A 10389-nucleotide genomic window follows, 5' to 3' on the forward strand; every position below is an offset into this window, starting at 1 on the left:
AACCCTAACCTAACCTAACCCTAACCCTAACCCTAACCCTAACCCTAACCCTAACCCTAACCCTAACCTAACCCTAACCCTAACCCTAACCTAACCCTAACCCTAACCCTAACCCTAACCCTAACCCTAACCCTAACCCTAACCCTAACCCTAACCCTAACCCTAACCCTAACCCTAACCCTAACCCTAACCCTAACCCTAACCCTAACCCTAACCCTAACCCTAACCCCCTAACCCTAACCCTAACCCTAACCCTAACCCTAACCTAACCCTAACCCTAACCCTAACCCTAACCCTAACCCTAACCCTAACCCTAACCCTAACCCTAACCCTAACCCTAACCCTAACCCTAACCCTAACCCTAACCCTAACCCTAACCCTAACCCTAACCCTAACCCTAACCCTAACCCTAACCCTAACCCTAACCCTAACCCTAACCCTAACCCTAACCCTAACCCTAACCCTAACCCTAACCCTAACCCTAACCCTAACCCTAACCCTAACCCTAACCCTAACCCTAACCCTAACCTAACCCTAACCCTAACCCTAACCCTAACCCTAACCCTAACCCTAACCCTAACCCTAACCCTAACCCTAACCCTAACCCTAACCCTAACCCTAACCCTAACCCTAACCCTAACCCTAACCCTAACCCTAACCCTAACCCTAACCCTAACCCTAACCCTAACCCTAACCCTAACCCTAACCCTAACCCTAACCCTAACCCTAACCCTAACCCTAACCCTAACCCTAACCCTAACCCTAACCCTAACCCTAACCCTAACCCTAACCCTAACCCTAACCCTAACCCTAACCCTAACCCTAACCCTAACCCTAACCCTAACCCTAACCCTAACCCTAACCCTAACCCTAACCCTAACCCTAACCCTAACCCTAACCCTAACCCTAACCCTAACCCTAACCCTAACCCTAACCCTAACCCTAACCCTAACCCTAACCCTAACCCTAACCCTAACCCTAACCCTAACCCTAACCCTAACCCTAACCCTAACCCTAACCCTAACCCTAACCCTAACCCTAACCCTAACCCTAACCCTAACCCTAACCCTAACCCTAACCCTAACCCTAACCCTAACCCTAACCCTAACCCTAACCCTAACCCTAACCCTAACCCTAACCCTAACCCTAACCCTAACCCTAACCCTAACCCTAACCCTAACCCTAACCCTAACCCTAACCCTAACCCTAACCCTAACCCTAACCCTAACCCTAACCCTAACCCTAACCCTAACCCTAACCCTAACCCTAACCCTAACCCTAACCCTAACCCTAACCCTAACCCTAACCCTAACCCTAACCCTAACCCTAACCCTAACCCTAACCCTAACCCTAACCCTAACCCTAACCCTAACCCTAACCCTAACCCTAACCCTAACCCTAACCCTAACCCTAACCCTAACCCTAACCCTAACCCTAACCCTAACCCTAACCCTAACCCTAACCCTAACCCTAACCCTAACCCTAACCCTAACCCTAACCCTAACCCTAACCCTAACCCTAACCCTAACCCTAACCCTAACCCTAACCCTAACCCTAACCCTAACCCTAACCCTAACCCTAACCCTAACCCTAACCCTAACCCTAACCCTAACCCTAACCCTAACCCTAACCCTAACCCTAACCCTAACCCTAACCCTAACCCTAACCCTAACCCTAACCCTAACCCTAACCCTAACCCTAACCCTAACCCTAACCCTAACCCTAACCCTAACCCTAACCCTAACCCTAACCCTAACCCTAACCCTAACCCTAACCCTAACCCTAACCCTAACCCTAACCCTAACCCTAACCCTAACCCTAACCCTAACCCTAACCCTAACCCTAACCCTAACCCTAACCCTAACCCTAACCCTAACCCTAACCCTAACCCTAACCCTAACCCTAACCCTAACCCTAACCCTAACCCTAACCCTAACCCTAACCCTAACCCTAACCCTAACCCTAACCCTAACCCTAACCCTAACCCTAACCCTAACCCTAACCCTAACCCTAACCCTAACCCTAACCCTAACCCTAACCCTAACCCTAACCCTAACCCTAACCCTAACCCTAACCCTAACCCTAACCCTAACCCTAACCCTAACCCTAACCCTAACCCTAACCCTAACCCTAACCCTAACCCTAACCCTAACCCTAACCCTAACCCTAACCCTAACCCTAACCCTAACCCTAACCCTAACCCTAACCCTAACCCTAACCCTAACCCTAACCCTAACCCTAACCCTAACCCTAACCCTAACCCTAACCCTAACCCTAACCCTAACCCTAACCCTAACCCTAACCCTAACCCTAACCCTAACCCTAACCCTAACCCTAACCCTAACCCTAACCCTAACCCTAACCCTAACCCTAACCCTAACCCTAACCCTAACCCTAACCCTAACCCTAACCCTAACCCTAACCCTAACCCTAACCCTAACCCTAACCCTAACCCTAACCCTAACCCTAACCCTAACCCTAACCCTAACCCTAACCCTAACCCTAACCCTAACCCTAACCCTAACCCTAACCCTAACCCTAACCCTAACCCTAACCCTAACCCTAACCCTAACCCTAACCCTAACCCTAACCCTAACCCTAACCCTAACCCTAACCCTAACCCTAACCCTAACCCTAACCCTAACCCTAACCCTAACCCTAACCCTAACCCTAACCCTAACCCTAACCCTAACCCTAACCCTAACCCTAACCCTAACCCTAACCCTAACCCTAACCCTAACCCTAACCCTAACCCTAACCCTAACCCTAACCCTAACCCTAACCCTAACCCTAACCCTAACCCTAACCCTAACCCTAACCCTAACCCTAACCCTAACCCTAACCCTAACCCTAACCCTAACCCTAACCCTAACCCTAACCCTAACCCTAACCCTAACCCTAACCCTAACCCTAACCCTAACCCTAACCCTAACCCTAACCCTAACCCTAACCCTAACCCTAACCCTAACCCTAACCCTAACCCTAACCCTAACCCTAACCCTAACCCTAACCCTAACCCTAACCCTAACCCTAACCCTAACCCTAACCCTAACCCTAACCCTAACCCTAACCCTAACCCTAACCCTAACCCTAACCCTAACCCTAACCCTAACCCTAACCCTAACCCTAACCCTAACCCTAACCCTAACCCTAACCCTAACCCTAACCCTAACCCTAACCCTAACCCTAACCCTAACCCTAACCCTAACCCTAACCCTAACCCTAACCCTAACCCTAACCCTAACCCTAACCCTAACCCTAACCCTAACCCTAACCCTAACCCTAACCCTAACCCTAACCCTAACCCTAACCCTAACCCTAACCCTAACCCTAACCCTAACCCTAACCCTAACCCTAACCCTAACCCTAACCCTAACCCTAACCCTAACCCTAACCCTAACCCTAACCCTAACCCTAACCCTAACCCTAACCCTAACCCTAACCCTAACCCTAACCCTAACCCTAACCCTAACCCTAACCCTAACCCTAACCCTAACCCTAACCCTAACCCTAACCCTAACCCTAACCCTAACCCTAACCCTAACCCTAACCCTAACCCTAACCCTAACCCTAACCCTAACCCTAACCCTAACCCTAACCCTAACCCTAACCCTAACCCTAACCCTAACCCTAACCCTAACCCTAACCCTAACCCTAACCCTAACCCTAACCCTAACCCTAACCCTAACCCTAACCCTAACCCTAACCCTAACCCTAACCCTAACCCTAACCCTAACCCTAACCCTAACCCTAACCCTAACCCTAACCCTAACCCTAACCCTAACCCTAACCCTAACCCTAACCCTAACCCTAACCCTAACCCTAACCCTAACCCTAACCCTAACCCTAACCCTAACCCTAACCCTAACCCTAACCCTAACCCTAACCCTAACCCTAACCCTAACCCTAACCCTAACCCTAACCCTAACCCTAACCCTAACCCTAACCCTAACCCTAACCCTAACCCTAACCCTAACCCTAACCCTAACCCTAACCCTAACCCTAACCCTAACCCTAACCCTAACCCTAACCCTAACCCTAACCCTAACCCTAACCCTAACCCTAACCCTAACCCTAACCCTAACCCTAACCCTAACCCTAACCCTAACCCTAACCCTAACCCTAACCCTAACCCTAACCCTAACCCTAACCCTAACCCTAACCCTAACCCTAACCCTAACCCTAACCCTAACCCTAACCCTAACCCTAACCCTAACCCTAACCCTAACCCTAACCCTAACCCTAACCCTAACCCTAACCCTAACCCTAACCCTAACCCTAACCCTAACCCTAACCCTAACCCTAACCCTAACCCTAACCCTAACCCTAACCCTAACCCTAACCCTAACCCTAACCCTAACCCTAACCCTAACCCTAACCCTAACCCTAACCCTAACCCTAACCCTAACCCTAACCCTAACCCTAACCCTAACCCTAACCCTAACCCTAACCCTAACCCTAACCCTAACCCTAACCCTAACCCTAACCCTAACCCTAACCCTAACCCTAACCCTAACCCTAACCCTAACCCTAACCCTAACCCTAACCCTAACCCTAACCCTAACCCTAACCCTAACCCTAACCCTAACCCTAACCCTAACCCTAACCCTAACCCTAACCCTAACCCTAACCCTAACCCTAACCCTAACCCTAACCCTAACCCTAACCCTAACCCTAACCCTAACCCTAACCCTAACCCTAACCCTAACCCTAACCCTAACCCTAACCCTAACCCTAACCCTAACCCTAACCCTAACCCTAACCCTAACCCTAACCCTAACCCTAACCCTAACCCTAACCCTAACCCTAACCCTAACCCTAACCCTAACCCTAACCCTAACCCTAACCCTAACCCTAACCCTAACCCTAACCCTAACCCTAACCCTAACCCTAACCCTAACCCTAACCCTAACCCTAACCCTAACCCTAACCCTAACCCTAACCCTAACCCTAACCCTAACCCTAACCCTAACCCTAACCCTAACCCTAACCCTAACCCTAACCCTAACCCTAACCCTAACCCTAACCCTAACCCTAACCCTAACCCTAACCCTAACCCTAACCCTAACCCTAACCCTAACCCTAACCCTAACCCTAACCCTAACCCTAACCCTAACCCTAACCCTAACCCTAACCCTAACCCTAACCCTAACCCTAACCCTAACCCTAACCCTAACCCTAACCCTAACCCTAACCCTAACCCTAACCCTAACCCTAACCCTAACCCTAACCCTAACCCTAACCCTAACCCTAACCCTAACCCTAACCCTAACCCTAACCCTAACCCTAACCCTAACCCTAACCCTAACCCCTAACCCTAACCCTAACCCTAACCCTAACCCTAACCCTAACCCTAACCCTAACCCTAACCCTAACCCTAACCCTAACCCTAACCCTAACCCTAACCCTAACCCTAACCCTAACCCTAACCCTAACCCTAACCCTAACCCTAACCCTAACCCTAACCCTAACCCTAACCCTAACCCTAACCCTAACCCTAACCCTAACCCTAACCCTAACCCTAACCCTAACCCTAACCCTAACCCTAACCCTAACCCTAACCCTAACCCTAACCCTAACCCTAACCCTAACCCTAACCCTAACCCTAACCCTAACCCTAACCCTAACCCTAACCCTAACCCTAACCCTAACCCTAACCCTAACCCTAACCCTAACCCTAACCCTAACCCTAACCCTAACCCTAACCCTAACCCTAACCCTAACCCTAACCCTAACCCTAACCCTAACCCTAACCCTAACCCTAACCCTAACCCTAACCCTAACCCTAACCCTAACCCTAACCCTAACCCTAACCCTAACCCTAACCCTAACCCTAACCCTAACCCTAACCCTAACCCTAACCCTAACCCTAACCCTAACCCTAACCCTAACCCTAACCCTAACCCTAACCCTAACCCTAACCCTAACCCTAACCCTAACCCTAACCCTAACCCTAACCCTAACCCTAACCCTAACCCTAACCCTAACCCTAACCCTAACCCTAACCCTAACCCTAACCCTAACCCTAACCCTAACCCTAACCCTAACCCTAACCCTAACCCTAACCCTAACCCTAACCCTAACCCTAACCCTAACCCTAACCCTAACCCTAACCCTAACCCTAACCCTAACCCTAACCCTAACCCTAACCCTAACCCTAACCCTAACCCTAACCCTAACCCTAACCCTAACCCTAACCCTAACCCTAACCCTAACCCTAACCCTAACCCTAACCCTAACCCTAACCCTAACCGACTAAAGTGTAAATATTAAGAGAATAATGTGTAAATATTAAGAGAATAAAGTGTAAATATTGGAGAATAAAGTGTCAATATTAAGAGAATAAAGTGTAAATATTAGGAGAATAAAGTGTAAATATTAGGAGAATAAAGTGTAAATATTAAGAGAATAAAGTGTAAATATTAAGAGAGTACAGTGAAAATATTAAGAGAATAAAGCGTAAATATTAGGAGAATAAAGTGTAAATATTAGAGAATAAATTGTAAATATTAAGAGAGTACAGTGTAAATATTTAGAGAGTACAGTGTAAATATTAAGAAAATAAAGCGTAAATATTAGGAGAATAAAGTGTAAATATTAGAAGAATAAAGTGTAAATATTAAGAAAATAAAGTGTAAATATTAGAGAATAAAGTGTAAATATTAAGAGAGTACAGTGTAAATATTAGGAGAATAAAGTGTAAATATTAGAGAATAAAGTGTAAATATTAAGAGAGTACAGTGTAAATATTAAGAGAATAAAGCGTAAATATTAGAAGAATAAAGTGTATATATTAGAGAATAAAGTGTAAATATTAAGAGAATAAAGCGTAAATATTAGGAGAATAAAGTGTAAATATTAGGAGAATAAAGTGTAAATATTAAGAGAATAAAGTGTAAATATTAGAGAATAAAGTGTAAATATTAAGAGAATAAAGTATAAATATTAGGAGAATAAAGTGTAAATATTAAGAGAGTATAGTGTAAATATTAAGAGAATAAAGCGTAAATATTAGGAAAATAAAGTGTAAATATTAAGAGAATAAAGTGTAAATATTAGAGAATAAAGTGTAAATATTAAGAGAGTACAGTGTAAATATTAAGAGAATAAAGCGTAAATATTAGGAGAATAAAGTATAAATATTAGGAGAATAAAGTGTAAATATTAAGAGAGTATAGTGTAAATATTAAGAGAATAAAGCGTAAATATTAGGAAAATAAAGTGTAAATATTAAGAGAATAAAGTGTAAATATTAGAGAATAAAGTGTAAATATTAAGAGAGTACAGTGTAAATATTAAGAGAATAAAGCGTAAATATTAGGAGAATAAAGTGTAAATATTAGAGAATAAAGTGTAAATATTAAGAGAGTACAGTGTAAATATTAAGAGAATAAAGTGTAAATATTAGAGAATAAAGTGTAAATATTAAGAGAGTACAGTGTAAATATTAAGAAAATAAAGCGTAAATATTAGAAGAATAAAGTGTAAATATTAGAGAATAAAGTGTAAATATTAAGAGAGTACAGTGTAAATATTAAGAGAATAAAGCGTAAATATTAGGAGAATAAAGTGTAAATATTAGAGAATAAAGTGTAAATATTAAGAAAATAAAGTGTAAATATTAGAGAATAAAGTGTAAATATTAAGAGAATAAAGCGTAAATATTAGGAGAATAAAGTATAAATATTAGGAGAATAAAGTGTAAATATTAAGAGAGTAAAGTGTAAATATTAAGAGAATAAAGCGTAAATATTAGGAAAATAAAGTGTAAATATTAAGAGAATAAAGTGTAAATATTAGAGAATAAAGTGTAAATATTAAGAGAGTACAGTGTAAATATTAAGAGAATAAAGCGTAAATATTAGGAGAATAAAGTGTAAATATTAGAGAATAAAGTGTAAATATTAAGAGAGTAAAGTGTAAATATTAGAGAATAAAGTGTCAATATTAAGAGAGTACAGTGTAAATATTAAGAAAATAAAGCGTAAATATTAGGAGAATAAAGTGTAAATATTAGAGAATAAAGTGTAAATATTTAGAGAGTACAGTGTAAATATTAAGAAAATAAAGCGTAAATATTAGGAGAATAAAGTGTAAATATTAGAGAATAAAGTGTAAATATTAAGAGAGTAAAGTGTAAATATTAGAGAATAAAGTGTCAATATTAAGAGAGTACAGTGTAAATATTAAGAAAATAAAGCGTAAATATTAGGAGAATAAAGTGTAAATATTAGAGAATAAAGTGTAAATATTTAGAGAGTACAGTGTAAATATTAAGAAAATAAAGCGTAAATATTAGGAGAATAAAGTGTAAATATTAGAGAATAAAGTGTAAATATTAAGAGAGTAAAGTGTAAATATTAGAGAATAAAGTGTAAATATTAAGAGAGTACAGTGTAAATATTAAGAAAATAAAGCGTAAATATTAGGAGAATAAAGTGTAAATATTAGAGAATAAAGTGTAAATATTTAGAGAGTACAGTGTAAATATTAAGAAAATAAAGCGTAAATATTAGGAGAATAAAGTGTAAATATTAGAGAATAAAGTGTAAATATTAAGAGAATAAAGTGTAAATATTAGAGAATAAAGTGTGAATATTAGAGAATAAAGTGTAAATATTTAGAGAGTACAGTGTAAATATTAAGAGAATAAAGCGTAAATATTAGGAGAATAAAGTGTAAATATTAAAATTCAAGATTCAAGAGTTTATTGTCATGTGCACAGTAAAACAGGTGGTTCTGCTATGCGTACCAAACAGTGAATGATATATTTGTGATAAAGATTTTTTGCGATAGAAGCAACATATTTAGCCACTATAATTTGCCAGGAAAACACAATTTTGAAACAAAATCAATACATTTTATAGATTTATTTTGCAGTTTGTAGATAATAAACCACAGGAGAGGTTCGTAGCACTAGACACACCTCCCAGCATGCTCCCCCTCTGCTGTGAGGAATGGTGGTGATTGTTGTTATTGTGTTGCAGTGGATGGCGTTGTGTCCGAGCCTACTTACAGGTACGAGGGCATCTTGGACCGTCTTAACCTGGCCAGAAGCAACGAGCTGTTCATCATGACCAGGCCGGTGAGAAACTACAAGACGCCCACTCACGTGTCCCTGGAGGTGCTCCTCTATGCCATCCTAGATGTGGTAAATGTGGCCCGGCCTTGATGGGATTTTTTTTGTGTGTGTGATGGTCCACATTGATGTGTTTGGGAGAAGGAGCAGAAGTTCATCCCTTACGTCTGGATAGTCATGGTGAGGTTTTGGCTGTCCTCTAAAAGGTTTTTCTTGGTTTTCTGGCTGCTCATTCTCCTGCCGCCGGCACAATGAATACATCTCCTGGGATCCCAAAGAGTTCTGTGGGATCGATACTGTCTCTCTTCTTGCTGAGGTTCTGTGGCAGCCTGACATCACCATCGAGGAGATGTAAGCCATGAAGAGTGCGGGCGGCATCGTTCATTTCCCACCACAATAAAGACCTCCTCTGCAAATGTCTTCTAACAGGACAGAGAAAAACAAAGCCCCCCCCCCCCCCCGAGTCCTTATCTGACCATCAGTGCTAAAGGTGACGTGGAGGTTCCGAACGACCAAGTTCTGGTCAGCACCTATCGGATGCACATTAACAAGTTCCCTTTCGACATACAGAGATGTAACCTCTCCTTCAAGTCCATCATACACACTGGTCAGTTCCACTCGTATGAGAAGCTTCCATGCCTTTTTTTGTTTTTACTTTTAGAGATGCAGAAAATATTTTTTTCCTGCTTACGTGATGCATATGCCACTTGTTGCTAGGCAGAATTTATGGGGCACAATCCTAAATGCCCTATAGGCCAATGTAAACAACAGAAAGCCACGTCCACTGACCTAAGAAGGGAGCCAGCAGGAACAGGAAGCCAATAAACGCTCTCCGATGAGTTGAAGCAGATGCAAAGAACGCTGACACTGCTACTGAGCGGCAGGAAAGAGGAGTTGGGATACTGGACCCGACTGGCCAGGAGTATCAACAGAATCTTCTTTGTCTTCTACGTGACTTTGGTCGGCCTCTTTTTGACACTTCTTTTCTCCAAATGGACCAGCGACTGAAGGCCATATATTACCACGTGTTGTTACTATTATTGTCTCTGATCTCTGATCACACTGTATACTGTCTTTTGTGAGTAGCATCACACAAAATAAATGCAGAAAAAACACTTGGACTCTTTCTATTTGTGTTTTTTAGTGATATTTTAGACGGCCTCCATAGGTCATTCTCTGAACTTGCTAGGAAAACACTACATTCTTCAATAAAAACATATTTTGCCACAAAAGCACCATACTATGTCACAGTAACATATTTGGGGTAACACTATGTTCGGCAATGACAACAACAAAATGCACTCTCGAAA

The 10389-nt window shown here is 42.4% G+C and overlaps 1 pseudogene; it reads left to right on the top strand.

Annotated features, from left to right (window-relative positions):
* The first annotated feature begins 8987 nt into the window (after positions 1-8987).
* On the top strand, positions 8988-10087 carry LOC129168563 (5-hydroxytryptamine receptor 3A-like; annotated as a pseudogene).
* The last annotated feature ends 302 nt before the right edge of the window (positions 10088-10389 follow it).

The sequence above is a fragment of the Dunckerocampus dactyliophorus genome, chromosome 15, assembly GCF_027744805.1.
Source record: "Dunckerocampus dactyliophorus isolate RoL2022-P2 chromosome 15, RoL_Ddac_1.1, whole genome shotgun sequence".
NCBI classification, from domain to species: domain Eukaryota; kingdom Metazoa; phylum Chordata; class Actinopteri; order Syngnathiformes; family Syngnathidae; genus Dunckerocampus; species Dunckerocampus dactyliophorus.